Raw genomic sequence first — 15,890 nt, forward strand, 5'->3', positions numbered from 1 at the left:
TTTGTTGTATTCTATATCGGGTTGGGGGTATGGAGTGGGGCCGGTATTTGGGAGCTGCGTCAGAAGGGTGTGGTGGGGCAGTGCAAAAGCGCGGGCTTTCCTCTGGTTTCCCGTGTTGCGGGGCTGGGAGGTGGAGACGATGACGGGGGAGGGGGCCTTAACTGGTTCTTCCCCGCGCTGGAGCGGTGCCTGGAGGAGGGACAGGATGGGGGATGATCCCACTTTGGGAGGGTTTTTGGCAGGAGTTTCCGGGGTCAGCAGAAGTTAGCTGACCCACGGAAGTACAATGGAGGACAGTTCGCGGCTAGGAGGGTTCTCAGCCTGGGGGGGGGGAGGGAGGGGGGGAAAGGGGAATACCGGGTTGCTGCTGGCAGGGTCAGGAAGGAGCTGGTGTGGGCCGGGGGGACAGAGGTGAGGTGTTGTCGCTGTGGGGACTGGGTCGGGCGGGGGGTGCTGGCCCGGGGCGGGCAGTCGACGGGCTATGGCTAGTCGACGGGGGAGGGGGGCGGGACACCCTCTGATCCGGTTGGTCACCTGGAATGCGAGAGGATTGAATGGGCCGGTGAAGCGGTCGAGGGTACTTGCTCATCTGAGGGGGCTAAAGACAGATGTGGCAATGCTTCAGGAGACCCACCTGAAGGTGGCGGACCAGGTCCGTCTGAGGAAGGGGTGGGTGGGGCAGGTTTTCCACTCTGGGTTGGATGTGAAGGACCGGGGAGTGGCGATTCTGGTGGGGAAAAATGTGTCGTTTGAGGCATCTGAGGTGGTGGCGGATAAGGGGGTAGGTATGTTATGGTTAGGGGCAGGCTACAAGGAGAGAAGATGGTACTTGCTAGTGTGTATGCCCCAAATTGGGATGATGCGAGCTTTATGAGGCGTATGCTGGGACGGGTCCCGGATCTAGAGGTGGGAGGTCTGATTATGGGGGGGGACTTCAATACGGTGTTGGATCCTTCACTGGATCGGTCCAGTTCATGGACGGGTAGGAGGCCGGCGGCGGCCAAGGTACTGAGAGAGTTTATGGACCAGATGGGAGGGGTGGATCCATGGAGATTTGTGAGGCCGAGGGCACGGGAATACTCTTTCTTCTCCCACGTACATAGGGTTTATTCTCGGATAGACTTCTTCGTGGTGAGTAGGGGACTGATTCCGAGAGTGGAGGAGGCCGAATATTCAGCAATTGCAATCTCCGACCACGCTCCGCATTGGATGGAGTTGGAGATGGGGGAGGTGCGGGACCAGCGCCCGTTGTGGCGGTTGGATGTGGGGTTGTTGGCGGAGGACGAGGTGTGTAGAAGGGTCCGGGCAAGTATTGAGGTGTACCTCGAGGTGAATGATACGGGGGAGGTCCAGGTCTGGGAAGCAAGCCCTGAAGGCAGTGATTCGTGGGGAGCTGATATCCATCCGGGCATACAGGGAAGGAGCGAGAGGAGTGAGAGGGATAGACTGGTGGGGAAGATGCTGGAGGTAGATAGGAGGTACGCGGAAGCACCAGAGGAGGGACTGTTGGGGGAGAGGCGCAGCTTACAGGCTAAATTTGATTTGCTGACCACTAGAAAGGCGGAGGCACAGTGGAGGAAGGCACAAGGGGCAGTGTACGAATATGGCGAAAAGGCGAGTAGGATGCTGGCTCATCAGCTGCGTAAGCGGGATGCGGCTAAGGAAATTGCTGGAGTGAGAGACAAGAGTGGGAATGTGGTGCGGACAGGGGTAGAGGTGAATGAGGACTTCAAGGACTTTTACGGGGAACTGTACCGGTTGGAACCAACGGTGGCGAGGAGGGGAATGGAGAGGTTTCTCGATGGGCTATCTTTCCCGAAGGTGCAGGAGGAGCAGGTGGAGGGGTCGGGGGCACCGATTGAGCTGGAGGAGCTAGTTAAGGGGATCGGGCAGAAGCAGTCAGGGAAAGCGCAGGGGCCGGATGGGTTCCCGGTGGAATTTTATAAAAAGTTTGTGGACCTAGTGGGCCCCTTGCTGGTGCGGACACTTAATAAAGCGTGGAAAGGGGGGACTTTGTCCTCGACGATGTTGCGGGCGCTGATTTCGTTAATCTTAAAGAGGGACAAGGACCTCCAGCAGTGTGGTTCATACAGGCCCATATCTCTCCTTAATGTGGATGCCAAGGTGGCGGCAAAAATCCTGGCCACCAGGATAGAGGACTGTGTGCCAGGGGTAGTACACGAGGATCAGACAGGTTTTGCGAAGGGACGGCAGCTGAACACGAATGTGCGGAGATTGTTGAATGTCATCATGATGCCGGCGATTGAGGGGGAGGCAGAGATAGTGGTGGCGCTGGATGCGGAGACGGCCTTTGATAGAGTGGAGTGGGGGTACTTATGGGAGGTGTTGGGGAGGTTTGGATTTGGTGAAGGGTTTATTAGATGGGTGAGGCTGCTATATGAGGCCCCGATGGCGTGTGTGGCCATGAATGGGAGGAGGTCGGAGTACTTCCGTCTTTACCGAGGGAGCCGGCAGGGTTGCCCCCTGTCCCCCCTGTTGTTTGCATTGGCAATCGAGCCGTTGGCGATGGCGTTGAGGGATTCAGGGAGGTGGAGAGGTTTGGTGCGAGGTGGGGAGGAACATAGGGTGTCGTTGTATGCCGATGACCTGTTACTGTATGTGGCGGACCCGGTGGGAGGGATGCCGGGGGTGATGGAGCTGCTAGCTGAGTTTGGGACCTTTTCAGGCTATAAACTAAATCTAGGCAAGAGTGAGGTGTTTGTGGTGCACCCTGGAGACCAGGAGGAAAGAATTTGTAGGCTCCCGCTTAAGAGGGCCGGAGAGAGTTTTAGGTACCTGGGGGTGCAGGTGGCCAGGGACTGGGGGACTCTTCACAAGCATAATTTCACCAGGCTTGTGGATCAGTTGGAGGAGGAGTTCAAGAGGTGGGACATGCTGCCATTGTCATTGGCGGGGAGGGTGCAGTCCGTCAAAATGACGGTGCTTCCGAGGTTCTTGTTCCTCTTTCAGTGCCTGCCCATCTTCATCCCCAGGGCCTTCTTTAGGAGGGTGACTAGCAGTATTTTGAGCTTTGTGTGGGCACATGGGACTCCGAGAGTGAAGAGGGTTTTCCTGGAGCGAGGGAGGCATGGAGACGGGCTGGCGCTGCCCAACCTTTTGGGGCACTATTGGGCGGCCAATGTGTCAATGGTGCGTAAATGGGTGATGGGGGGGGGGGGGGGGGGGGGGGGCGTGGAAAAGAATGGAGATGGCGTCATGTAGAGGTACGAGCCTGGGTGCCTTGGCAACGGCCCCGTTGCCGCTCTCTCCTAAGAGGTATACCACGAACCCGGTGGTGGCGGCGACCCTAAGAATCTGGGGACAGTGGAGACGGCATAGTGGGGAAACAGGGGGCTCGATGGAGGCTCCATTAGGTGGAAATCATCGGTTCATCCCGGGGAACACTGATGGGGGGTTTAGGGGGTGGCAAAGTGTAGGCATCAGTACATTGAAGGACCTGCTTATTGGCAGGAGGTTTGCGGGCCTGGGGGAACTGGAAGATAAATTTGGGCTCCCCCAAGGGAACATGTTCAGATACTTGCAGGTAAAGGCGTTTGCTAGGCAACAGGTAGAGGAGTTCCCTTTGCTGCCCTCGCGAGGGGCGATGGACAGAGTGCTTTTGGGGGTGTGGGTCGGAGAGGGGAAGGTGTCTGACATTTATAAGGTAATGCAGGAGGTGGAGGAGTCGTCAGTGGAGGAGCTGAAGGCTAAATGGGAGGGGGAACTTGGGGAGCAGTTAGAGGATGGGACTTGGGCGGATGCCTTGGAGAGAGTCAACTCTTCCCCTTCATGTGCGAGGCTTAGTCTCATCCAATTCAAGGTGCTACACCGGGCCCACATATCCGGGACTAGGATGAGTAGGTTCTTTGGGGGTGAGGACAGGTGCACCAGGTGTTCGGGGAGTCCAGCGAATCATGCCCATATGTTCTGGGCATGCCCGGCACTGGAAGAATTCTGGAAGGGGGTGGCGGGGACGATGTCAAGGGTGGTTGGATCCAGGGTCAAACCAGGGTGGGGACTCGCGATATTTGGAGTTGCGGTGGAGCCAGGAGTGCAGGAGGCGAAAGAGGCCGGTGTCCTGGCCTTTGCGTCCCTAGTAGCCCGGCGGAGGATCTTGATGCAGTGGAAAGATGCGAGGCCCCCAAGTGTGGAGACCTGGATCAGTGACATGGCGGGATTTATAAAATTGGAGAGGGTCAAATTTGCCCTGAGAGGATCAATACAAGGGTTCTATAAACGGTGGCAGCCTTTTCTGGACTTCCTGGCTCAAAGATAGGTATCTTGGTCAATAGCAGCAGCAACTCGGGGAGTGGGGGGTGGGGGGGGAGGGGGGAAGGGGGGGGTGTTCCTTATTGTAGTTTCTATTTTTTTTCTATGGTTATGTAACTTAACATTGTGTTAATTTAAGTTGTTGTTAATATGTTGTGTTGTTCATTGAGGAGGGGCGAATGTTTATGATTGCTATTATTATTGTTATTGTTGGTATTTTATTATGGTTCGATGTTGTATAAATACAAAAATTTTCAATAAAAATTATTAAAAAAAAATAAAAAATTGTTGTGGAATGGGTAATCATATCTTCTCATGTTTCATCTCAAAAACCTTTGATGCATTTCAAAATTGTAAAGGCCAACAGTACATGTGGTCTTCCATACTCTACAGGGAAGTTTGAGTGTCTGTTTCCACTTGAATAGAATGCAAGTTGTGTATCCTGGCTGACTGGCAGTTCCCCATTTTCTTAATAGGATTGCAGGTGATTAAAATCCAGCACTTTGCACTTTTAATATCTTCCTTAGATAGCTTTGAGTTTCAAAATCAGTAGTTTCAAAATCAGTAGATTACCAGAAATGTAATTCTCTCTCTTCATACTCTCTTCATGATATATTGTAAATGGTACATTTTGAAAGGGGTTGCAAAAATGGTGTTGGTGCACAAGCCATTGCCGGTGACAGGACAGGTTAACAAAACAGATAATAAAGCTTATGGGGAACTGGTCACTATAAACAGAGGCATAGAGTACAAGAACTAAGAAGCTATTCTAAATCTTCATAAAACATAAGCTCAGCACCCAGCTGAAATCTTGTATTTAATTCCGCCATCATACTTCAGGGATGACTTGAAGGCAAGGGAACAGAACTTGATGGGATGCTTCAGGAATGAGGGAATGCTTCAGGAATGAGGGGTTCCAGTTATATGCAGAGCCTGGAGGAGCTGGGCTTGTTCTTCTTAGAGTGGAGAGGTTTAACATTTGATTTGATATAAGTGCTTAAGATTATGAAGGGTTCAGACAGAATAAATAAATAGATTTGTGCACCGTAAACATGTTTCCATTCTATTTTATTTTCCTTCCTTAAAGGAGGGATTGTATCCAGAAAAACAATGCTTATTGCCTATCTTTAGTTAGACAGTCAGTCGAGATTCACCACCTCTATTATCATTATACTGTGGCTGCAGTGAGTACGATCAATTGGGTGCTTTGTTGTAACTTACCAACAGTACTTCAACAATGTTTGTCGCTGACAAGAACAGCAATGTTATACCAGCATCATTACCTCCTGGTTCTTGTTCAAATTGAGCACCATTTTGTCCTGGACATGCATTTAGCACACTGGGCTAAATCGCTTGCAAGGCAGGCCAGCAGCACGGTTCAATTCCCGTATCAGCCTCCCTGAACAGGCGCCGGAATGTGGCGACTAGGGGTTTTTCACAGTAACTTCATTGAAGCCTACTCGTGACAATAAGCGATTTTCATTTCATTTCATTGTTGTTCAGTATCATTGCTGGGCCGCTATCCTGGAATTCCCTCCTTAATGCCATCATTGGAACACCAGAGGAAATGCAGGGACTCAATGTGTAGATCAGACACATGTACAAATATATGATTTAGAAGCGGGAATAGTTCATAGAGCCCTTCGTGCCTGCACCACTATTTTGCTTATGTCCTCAATTTTCTGCCTACCCCGATACACATTGACTCGCTTGTTAGTCAAGAATCTATCAGCTTCCGCCCTTCTCTGGAAATTGAACCCGGGACACCATGAGGCAGTAGTGCCAATCAATGGGCTACATGGTAGCACAGTGGTTCGTACTGTTGCTTCACAGCGCCAGAGTCCCAAGTTCCATTCCTGGCTTGGATCACTATCTGCGTGTTCTCCCTGTGTCTGTGTGAGTTTCCTCGGGGTGCTCCGGTTTCCTCCCACATGTCCCGAAAGATGTGCTTGTTAGGTAAATTGGACATTCAGAATTCTCCCACAGTGTACCCGAACAGGCTCCGGAATGTGACGACTAGGGAATTTTCACAGTAACTTCATTGCAGTGTTAATGTAAGCCTACTTGTGACAATAATAAAGACTATTATTACCCCTTGCAGGTAAACAAGAGGGATGAGTAAGTGCAGCCCTGCCAGTTAACCACGTCCCAAGAACAAACTAAGGAAAGTAGAAAACGTTGTTTTACTCTTGAACAGAAGATTGAAATAGGGAAATAAAACAAAATACTCAAAATTGCCAAAATGCAATGTTAAGTTCTAGTTCTGTGAAGTGCCTTGATCATTTGTTTTTCTGCCGTTGCATCTTTTACGTCAGGCATTGTTAAACTCGGAAACGCGACCCGCGGGTGGGTCACGGAAGGGTGTCGGGAGGGTCGTGAAGCCGTCCGCCACAGCACTGTCGATTGATCAAACTGTTCGAAACAGCCGCAGCAGCCGGCTGTTAATAACGCCGGCTTCAAGTGGATTTCAAAACGGCCGCAACCATGTAAAAAAATGGGGCTGCACTGCGCTTGTGTGCCAGTTCTTGGACGCGCATGCACAAAGCTATGCGCATGCGCGCCGATGATCGGGCATGCATGCGCATTGCAGCCGTTTTTTTTAAACGGTCGCAGCTTTTTGTTTTATAAGTTCGGGGGGGGGGGGTTATTCATTTTATTCATTTATTTTATTCATTTAATTTTTTTTTACAAGTTCGGTGGAGTTTCATTTGATAAACTTTTACTGGAAGAAAATGCAGAACTTTGGACAGATGGAGACTCCATGGGCAAAATTCTCCCATCGGGAGACTAAGTCCCGACGCCAGAGTGAAAACCGAGGGCGCGATTCTCCGCACTCACGACGGGGCGGAGAATAGCGGGCGGCGCAAAGTTTTACGGCGACGCTGGTCCGACGCCCTCCCGCTATTCTCCCACCCCCCCCCCCCACGCCCGCCCCCGACACGAATCGCTACTCGCCGTTTTTTTTACGGCGAGCAGCGATTCTCCCCTGGCCAATGGGCCGATTTCCAAGGCCCTTACGGCCGTTTTCACGAATTTTAATACACCTGCTATACAAGTTTGTGAAAACGGCAGCAAAGTGCCGTTCTGCACAACCATGCCACCGGCCGTGCCAAGGGTGGCATGGGCCCGTGATCGGTGCCCACCAATCGCGGGCAGCGGGTCCGATTCCCGCGCACTCTTTCTCCCTCCGCCGGCCCGCAGGATAAGTCCGCGGGGCGGCTGAGGGGCATTACGGACCGCGCATGCGCGGGTCTGACGCATATGCGTGGATGACGTCATCCGCGCATGCGCAGGTTGGAGTCGTCCAACCCGCGCATGCGCGGCTGACGTCATCATATGCGTCAGCCGTCGCTAACTTTGGCGCGCGGGCTTAGCGAAATTCGTTAAACCCGCGATGCCGTAGTTCACGGGGCCGCGATGCTAGCCCCGACCGGGGAGCAGAATCGGGTCCCGGGAGGGGGCGCGGAGGCTGCCGTGAGACACGGCCGTTTTCGTGGCAGCCTTCACGACTCTCCGCCTTTGCTGAGAATCGCGCCCCTAGTGTTTCACTCCGGCGTTGGAGGCCTCCCCCCGCTCCCTATTCTCCCACCCCTGGGGCCTAGGATTGGCGCTGCATCATTTACACACGCCAGGCCTTGCCGCCGCGTAAAAGCGGTGGCGCGTAAATGACGCGGCCGGCGCAGCGTAAATGACGTCACCCGCGCATGCGCGATTGCCGTCCTCCCGCGGCCGCCCCGCAAGAAATGTCGGATGAATCTTGCGGGGCGGCGGAGGAAAGGAGGTCCTCCTTCAGAGAGGCTGGCCCACTGATCGGTGGGAACCGATCGTGGGCCACACCCCTTTTGAGGCCTCCCCCGGTGCAGGATCCCCGCTCCCCCCCAACAGGTCACCCCCCCCCCCCCCCAGCGTTCCCGCGCTGTTCCCGCCGCCAGCGACCAGGTGTGGACGGCGCCGGCGGGAACCTGTCGTGTTGGGCAGGCCGCTCGGCTCATCCGGGCCGGAGAATCGCCGCCTGCCCATTACAAATGGCGAGCGGCGAATCTCCGAGCGGCCAGCCGTCAATCTCGCCTCGCCGGTTTGGGGGGTGGGAGAATCGCGTGTGGGTGCCGGGGCGGCGTGGTGGGGCTCGCTCGGCGCCCCAGCGATTCTGCAACCCGGCGTGGGGGGGGGGGGGGGGGGGGGAGAATTCCGCCCCATACTTTCCGATACCGGAAGGCTTCACCTTCATCCAACAGGTTCCATTGGAGGAGCGTGTACGAGGGCCAAAGGGACCCAAAAACCATTTCCTCCATTTTTGTCAGCTGCACACAAGGTCAGAGAAAATGGTGGGTTGCGCAGGTCAGCCGGTGTGGGTCGCGAAGGTCGGCAGGGTTGGGTCCCGAAGGTTGGCAGGTTGGTAAAAATGGGTCCCCGGACAAAAAAGTTTGAAGAAGACTGTTTTACGTTCACGCCTGTCATGGTGTGTGTGTGACTTGCACAGCTCAGTATTTGTTTGCTGTTTTCCAGTTGCGCCTGTGTTGCTCTGACATCTGCTGGGTGACGATATAAGGGGAATTGTGCTGCTCATATACGCTTTGGAACTGGAAGCGAGACCAGACACCAAGCATTGATCCGTCTGCTGCTCCTGCAGACTAGTTCCGGGTGAAGGAGAATCTGTTCGTTTTTTTTATTCCTCTCTCGCCCCCCCTTTGGTTCGATTGTAAACTTTGTGGGTGGGGATGAGTGTGTGTGTGTGAGAGAGAGAGCAACAATTTTTTACCAGGGCTGGAGGGGCACAAGCGCAGAGAGAGAGAGAGAGGGTTGAAGTTGTCGCAAATGTCTGACTTTCTCTCCTGCTCTTAAGGGCTCCCGTTCAGCCCGAGTTTCCCACCCCCTCTTCTGAGCAAAGTGAAGAAGCAGCGGCTCGACAACCAGGAAATACAAGTACAGCAACAAACAGGCAGCATGAGTCCCCGGAGCGGCCGCAACTTCGCCTTTCCGTGACATTGGAGCGCAGGAACTTTCCAAAGCGGTGCGGTACCAAGGTGCCAAGTACCCACCAACCTGGTAAGCCCAAGTCTTTCCAAGTCACTTTTCTACACCCATCCCCGGGCTTTAGGATAAAAGGCGAGTTTGGGCGTTCATTAACGAGATGCTTTCCATTTGACTGAAGGATTTTTTTTTACCAGCGAGGCCTAATCAGACATTCTCAACTTTTAAGGCTTAAAACAAAATATGTACTTTAAACAAAAACATACATCACCCGACCTAGCTGGTGGCTGATATACTTTGTGTTTACAATGATTACAATGCTTCATTCTATATAAAATGATTACAATACTTCACTCTATACAACATGATTACAATGTTTCATTCTGTATACAATGGTTACAATGCTTCATTTTATAATATTCATTTTAGTACCAGATTATTATTGTGTTGACGATTGGTGTTTTTATTTTAATGCTGTTGTGCTTTTCAAAATATTGCATTGTCATTTTGTATCTGGGTTTTGTTCCCCATTCGATACCAGGGCTTCTTGTAGTTTGTTGAGCGGTTTCTGAGTGAAATGTTCACTAATTTGTGGTGGAGTTTTTGGTTTTGATTCTAATATTTCTGCTTCCGAGGCGGTCCAGGGGCCAGTTTTGTTCTGCAAATTGCGGGCCATTTACTTGACGTGACGCGCAAGCCGGCCGGCCGCTCCTCTGGGGATTTGTTCCGCTGACTGGATTTTTCACCAGGGAATTTCCAGAGGGATTTTCCAGAGGAGAAGTTTGAGGCCTGTCGTGTGCGCCGCAGTGATTTTAATTTTTACCCCCCCCCCCCCCCCCCCCCCCCCCCCCCCCAAAGCTTTTAGCGCGAGGGGTTGCCTTGAAACCCCTTCAAACAGTTGCCCCCCCTCCCAAAAGGTCCCCCCCCCCCCCCAAAAGGCCCCCGCCCCAAAAGGCTCCCCCCCCCCCCCCTTGGTTTCGTATGTTGGAGCATACGAGAAGACCATTCGGCCCATCATGCCCGTGCCAGCTCTTTGAAAGAGCTGACGAGTTAATTTCCTATTAGCCCTGCAGTCTTTTTCCTTTTGCAAGTGTACTCCCAATTTCCCTTTGAAAAGGTGGCACAGTGCTTAGCTCTGCTGCCTCTCCGCGCCAGGGAGCTGGGTGACTGGCTGTGTGGAGTTTGCACGTTCTCCCCGTGTCTGCGTGGGCTTCCTCCGGAGGTGTTCCAGTTTCCTCCCTCAGTTTAGGTGGATTGACCATGCTAAAATTGCCCCTTCATGTCCAAAGCTGTGCAGGTTGGGTGGGGTGACGGGGATAGAGTGGGGAGTGGGCCTAGGTAGGTGGCTCTTTCGGAGGGTCAGTGCTGACTCGTTGGGCCGAATGGCCTCCTTCTATACTGTAAGGACGGTCCAAGGATGTGCAGGTTAGGTGGATTGGCCATGCTAAATTGTCCCTTAGTGTCCAAAGGTTTCGTTACGGGGTTCCAGGGATGGGGAAAGGGAGTGGAACTGGGCGGGGTGCTCATTTGGAGGGCTGGTGCAGACTCGGTGGACCAAATGGCCTCCTTCTGCACTGTAAGGATTCTATGATTCTATTCTATGAAAGTTACGATTGAATTTGCTCATCAGGTAATGCTTTTTAACTTGTATCAACCTGGGCAGGGGGGGCGTGGTGTTGGGAGAGGAGGTGGCATGATCATTTCTCTTCTGGTTCTTGCTAATTAATTTTAAATCTGTGCCCTTGGTTTACAAGCTACACACCGCATGAAACCTTCACTTATTTGCTCAAATAAGAGCCCCCCCATAACATTGAAGACACCCACTCAATCGCCCCTTAACCTTCTGTGCAGTCTCAGTGTCTCTGGTCTCCACATAACTGTGGTCAATTATTGCTGGTGCCATTCTGGTAAATCTGCCCTGCACTGCATGCTGACGGCATACAAAATACAGAAATATTGTGGATGAACGCAAACATTTGATGGACTCAGACCCCAGTGGTGTATAGCACAGCTGTTTGTAAGTTGCATGTTTCAGAAAATGTGGGTGGAGTGGAGATGGGGGTCACAGAGGACGAACTATTAAGCCAAATGAATAGGAAACATTTGGAAATTTGCTGTTGGCCTTGCCCCATCCAACATTTTCCCCCAAATCCAAAAAAAGGTAAATCAAGCCAAGTGCCTATGGTTCATCTGCTCATTTTACTGATTCTGATCAATTTTCATGTTATCAAGTTGTACTTGTACCAAATTCTACCTCCCTGCATTATTCAGCAGCCAAATTACATTTCAAAGAACTAAACTGCAGGGACCTGTGCTCTCGATTTTCCTCTGGTTAAATGTTCATTGCCAGAAATGAGTGAACGCCTTGGCGAATCTTAGAGGCTGTTTACAAGGCAAATGGCTGGAAACGGGTGCAGTAAGAATACAAGAAACAAAAGCAGAAGTAAACCACAGGAGCCTGCTAGGCCATTCATTATGATCCTGGCCGGTCTTTGGCCTCAGCTCCACCTTCTAGCCCACTTGCCATATTCCTTGATTCCATGTGAGACCAAAAATCTGTCCATATCAGCCTTAAATATATTCAACAATGGGGCATCTCTTGGCAAGAGAATTCCAAAGGTGCACAAACCTTCTTGAGTGATGAAATTTGTTCTCATCTCAGCCTGAAATGACTGGCCGTTGTGTTCCTGATTTCCCCAGCCTAGGGGAAACCAAACCTCAAAGTCCCTATTGGATTAATTAACAAGATGTGAGGAATGGCAGGAAATAAAGGGACTCCTGAAAAAGTCTCTTAAAACACTTCAATTTTTAAATAATTAGTGCTTTCGTGCACTCAGCTAAGCCATCTCTCCACCCTGTGTCGTGGGTTAGATAGCATGGTGAGCATTCATAGAATTTACAATGCAGAAGGAGGCCCTTCAGCCCATCGAGTCTGCACAGGCCAATGGAAAGATTATCCTATCGAGGTCCACACCTCCACCCTATCCCCGTAACCCAGTAACCCCATCTAACCTTTTTGGACACTAACGGCAATTTATCATGGGCAATCCACCTAACCTGCACATCTCTGGACTGTCCTGCGCCTGTCTGGGTACACGGAGGGAGAATTCAGAATGTCCAATTCACCACGTCTTTTAGGACTTGTGGGAGGAAACCCATGCAGACTCGGGGGAGAACGTGCAGACTTCGCACAAACAGTGACCCAAGCCGGGAATCGACCCGGTCCCTGGCGCTGTGAAGCAATAGGGCTAGCCAGTGTGCTACCGTGCCACCGTAAGGGAATGATATCTGTCATCTTTGCTTGGTTTGGCTGACATGTGACTCCAGACCTCCAGCAATGTGATTGACTCTTAACTGCTCGCTGAAATATTCAGTTCAGGAGCAATTACGAATGGGTGACAAATTGCTGGTCTTGCCAGCGATTCCCACATCCCATGAAAGAGTTAAGAAGGAGTCCCATACTACATGCTGTCTGATAAATGGAGATCAGACACTTTTGGGTGCATTGGACTTTATTTTCACTTCTGTAAATGAAATGTGCTTTTGTAGTGTGTCAAGCAATGCAATGTACTTTTTGCATAAAAATGTACAGTAAGGCTGAAGAAGTATTTTGTGCGCTACGTAGATTATTTTGTTTTGCTTTGACAATGGTACAGTGGAAATGGAATTTTTTTTTTCTGTGGGTAATTCTGATTTTTAAAAATTAATTCATGGGATGTTGGCGTCGCTGGCAGGGCAAGCATCTATTGCTCATTCCTGGTTGCCCTTTAGACGATGGTGGTGAGTTGCCTTCTTGAACCGCTGCAGTCCCTGACGTGCAGGCACATCCACAGTGCTGTTAGGGAGGGGGTGCCAGCATTTTGATCCATTGACAGTGAAGAAACGGTGATATATTTCCGAGTCAGGATGGTGAGCAACTTGAAGGGAAGCCTCCCAGTTGGTGGTTTCCCAGGTATCTGTTGCTCTTGTCCCTCTAGATGGTAGTGGTCGTGGGTTTGGAAGGTGCTGCCACTGTTCTTTGGTGAAGAGATTTAATGTTGGTGGAAGGTGTCGCAGTCAAGTGGGCTGCATTGTTCTGGATGGCGCCAAGCTTCTTGAGTGTGGTTGGAGCTGCACTCATCCAGGCAAGTGGTGGGTAGTCCATTACACCCCTGACTTGTGCCTTGAAGATGATGGACAGGCTTTGGGGAGTCAGGAGAGGAGTTACCTATCATAGGATTACTAGCCTTAAACCTTCTCTGGTTTAATAGTAGCCACAGTATTAATATGGCTAATCCAGCTCAATTCCTGGTCAATGGCAATCCCCAGGATGTTTATAGTGGGGGATTCAGCGATGGTAATGCCATTGATTGTCATGGCGTGGTGGTTAGATCCTCCCTTGTTGGAGATGGTCATTGCCCGGCACTTGTGTGGCATGAATGTAACATGTCATTTATCAGCCCAAGCCGGGATATTGTCCAGATCTACCTGCATTTGGACATGGACTGCATCATTATCTGCGGAGTCGTGAATGGTGCTGAACATTGTGCAGTCATCTGCGAGGATCTCCACTTCTGACCTTATGATAGAAGGAAGTTTATCGGTGAAGCAGCTGAAGATGGCTGGCATAGGACACTATCCTGAAGAATTCCTACAGTGATGTCTTGAGCTGAGATCATTGACCTTCAACCACCTTCCTTTTCACTGTGCCAAGGATGACTCCAGCCAGTGAAGAGTTTTCCCCCCTGATTCCCATTGACTCCTGTTTTGTTAGCATCATAGTTAATGCATAGCGAAGTGATGCACTGGTGCCTGACAACAACACCTTAAGAGCACATGAGTCAGACTCTATACTTGAGAAAGAGTTGCAAATGTTCCCCACCACTCTCATTACCAGTCAGTTCCTGGTCGCCTGATGCAAAGTTAGATTTCGACCCCAGTTGACGATACAGAGGTTGAGTCATTTATTTATATTAATGAAAGTGGTTGCCAACTTAAGAACCATGCATCAATAAACTTCATTGCAATAAAAGTATTATAAGTTAAAATGTACTATTATTTAAGTAGATAATGGCCCATTATCCTCAGAGTAAATTTCTGGTAATTGCCAGCCTCGGCAGCCTTACCCACCTTGGAATTCCGAAGCCCATCTCGCCCAACCTTCCTCACTCCAGGTGGGTCAGGCTGAAGCACGCCCCCTGCTGCATCAGCATGGAGTAACTGGGCGCAGAAAGGTAAGAAATTACCCCATTCTATGACCTTGAGACTCGGTTGCACCAGGGTGGGTGGAGCAGGGGGGGGGCTATCAGATCAGGGGGGGTGATGTGATGGGTCCTCTGGGGGAATCGTGTGCATGGGGATGTCCCGTTCTTGGCTCGGTCTGTGTTTTTAAATAGATAATCTGGAGTTAGAAGTTTCTTTCCCCTCTTTTCAGAGTACTGGTAAAACTGGCCGAATCATCCAAAGTTAGCGATTTAAATCACTTCCGTCGGATGATTTCAAACCCTATGCAATTGCCCAGAGGAAGTTAGCCCTTCTATGTAATTGGCAGGCAAACCCTTCCGTGGGACCCTCCTTGAGGGATTCCCCAGCACTTCATTGGGGCACCCCCTAAATGCGATGCTGGGGAATCAGCAAATTATGAGCCAATTTAATTGAAATTTTGTGTGCCTTGAATACAGTAATAATGGCTGCAATACAGTAATTGCTGCAAAACTCCCAATCATTTTAACTAGAACTGCAGTAATGTAATAGATAAAAAGATAACATTTCTGTTGATGATATCTGACTTTTATTAGAAATGTTAATGTACTTTAATATGCATACTAATCGCAACAAAAATGTACTCGCAGTGAGACCCACTAATGAATGCAATTTTTGACATGCTTTGTTTTATTAAAAATATTTTTATTCGCATTTGGAATTAGAAAAATAGAGATTTGCATATAACAATACAACAACAAAGGTAATGGTAACATGCTTCGTTTCCTCTTTTTGTAAACCTTATATTCCACCCAAGTGCATAAATGTCAGTCAGAATATAACTCTTCTTTTGCCTGTAGTATTGAAGAACGGGAAGAAATTGGGATCAGGTCCAAGAGATTATGAGTGAATATTGAAATCGGACAAAGAGCAGTGATCTTGACTTTGGGTAGTCCCCAGGTAGTCTGACTTCCATTTGTCACCTTCAGTCATAGAATCACAGAATTTACAGTGCAGAAGGAGGCTATTCGACCCATCAAGTCTGCACTGGCCCTTGGAAAGAGCACCCGACCCAAGCCCACACCATGATTCTACCCCAGTAACCCCACCCAACCTTCTTTTGGACACTAAGGGCAATTTAGCATGGCCAATCCACTAACCTGCACATCTTTGGACTGTGGGAGGAAAGCGGAGCACCCGGAGGAAACCCACGCAGACATGGGGAGAACGTGCAGACTCTCCTATTGTGCAGCTCACTTTCACACTAAAAAACATTTATTTAAGTACGATAATTACAGAAAGTTTTACTTCCCTACTTCATTCCTGAGAATCCAGTTAGGTAGCTCACAGTTTCAGCGGTATTAAGCCTGACCCCGCCCCACCACCACACACACTTGATTATCAGCACCCAATTGAATTTTTGACATCTTGAACTTAACCCATTGCAAAGTCGGCAGAACCTGTTTGCT

The 15,890-nt window shown here is 50.3% G+C and overlaps 1 protein-coding gene across 1 annotated transcript in view; it reads left to right on the forward strand.

Annotated features, from left to right (window-relative positions):
- The first annotated feature begins 8,842 nt into the window (after positions 1 to 8,842).
- LOC119970146 (tyrosine-protein kinase JAK2-like) overlaps positions 8,843 to 15,890 on the forward strand; it is a 274,667-nt gene continuing 267,619 nt past the window's right edge. The window contains exon 1 of the mRNA XM_038804239.1: positions 8,843 to 9,315. The gene's annotated coding sequence lies outside the window, so the exon portion shown is untranslated. The remainder of the gene's footprint in view (positions 9,316 to 15,890) is intronic.

Source organism: Scyliorhinus canicula, chromosome 8 (assembly GCF_902713615.1).
Source record: "Scyliorhinus canicula chromosome 8, sScyCan1.1, whole genome shotgun sequence".
Lineage (NCBI taxonomy): Eukaryota > Metazoa > Chordata > Chondrichthyes > Carcharhiniformes > Scyliorhinidae > Scyliorhinus > Scyliorhinus canicula.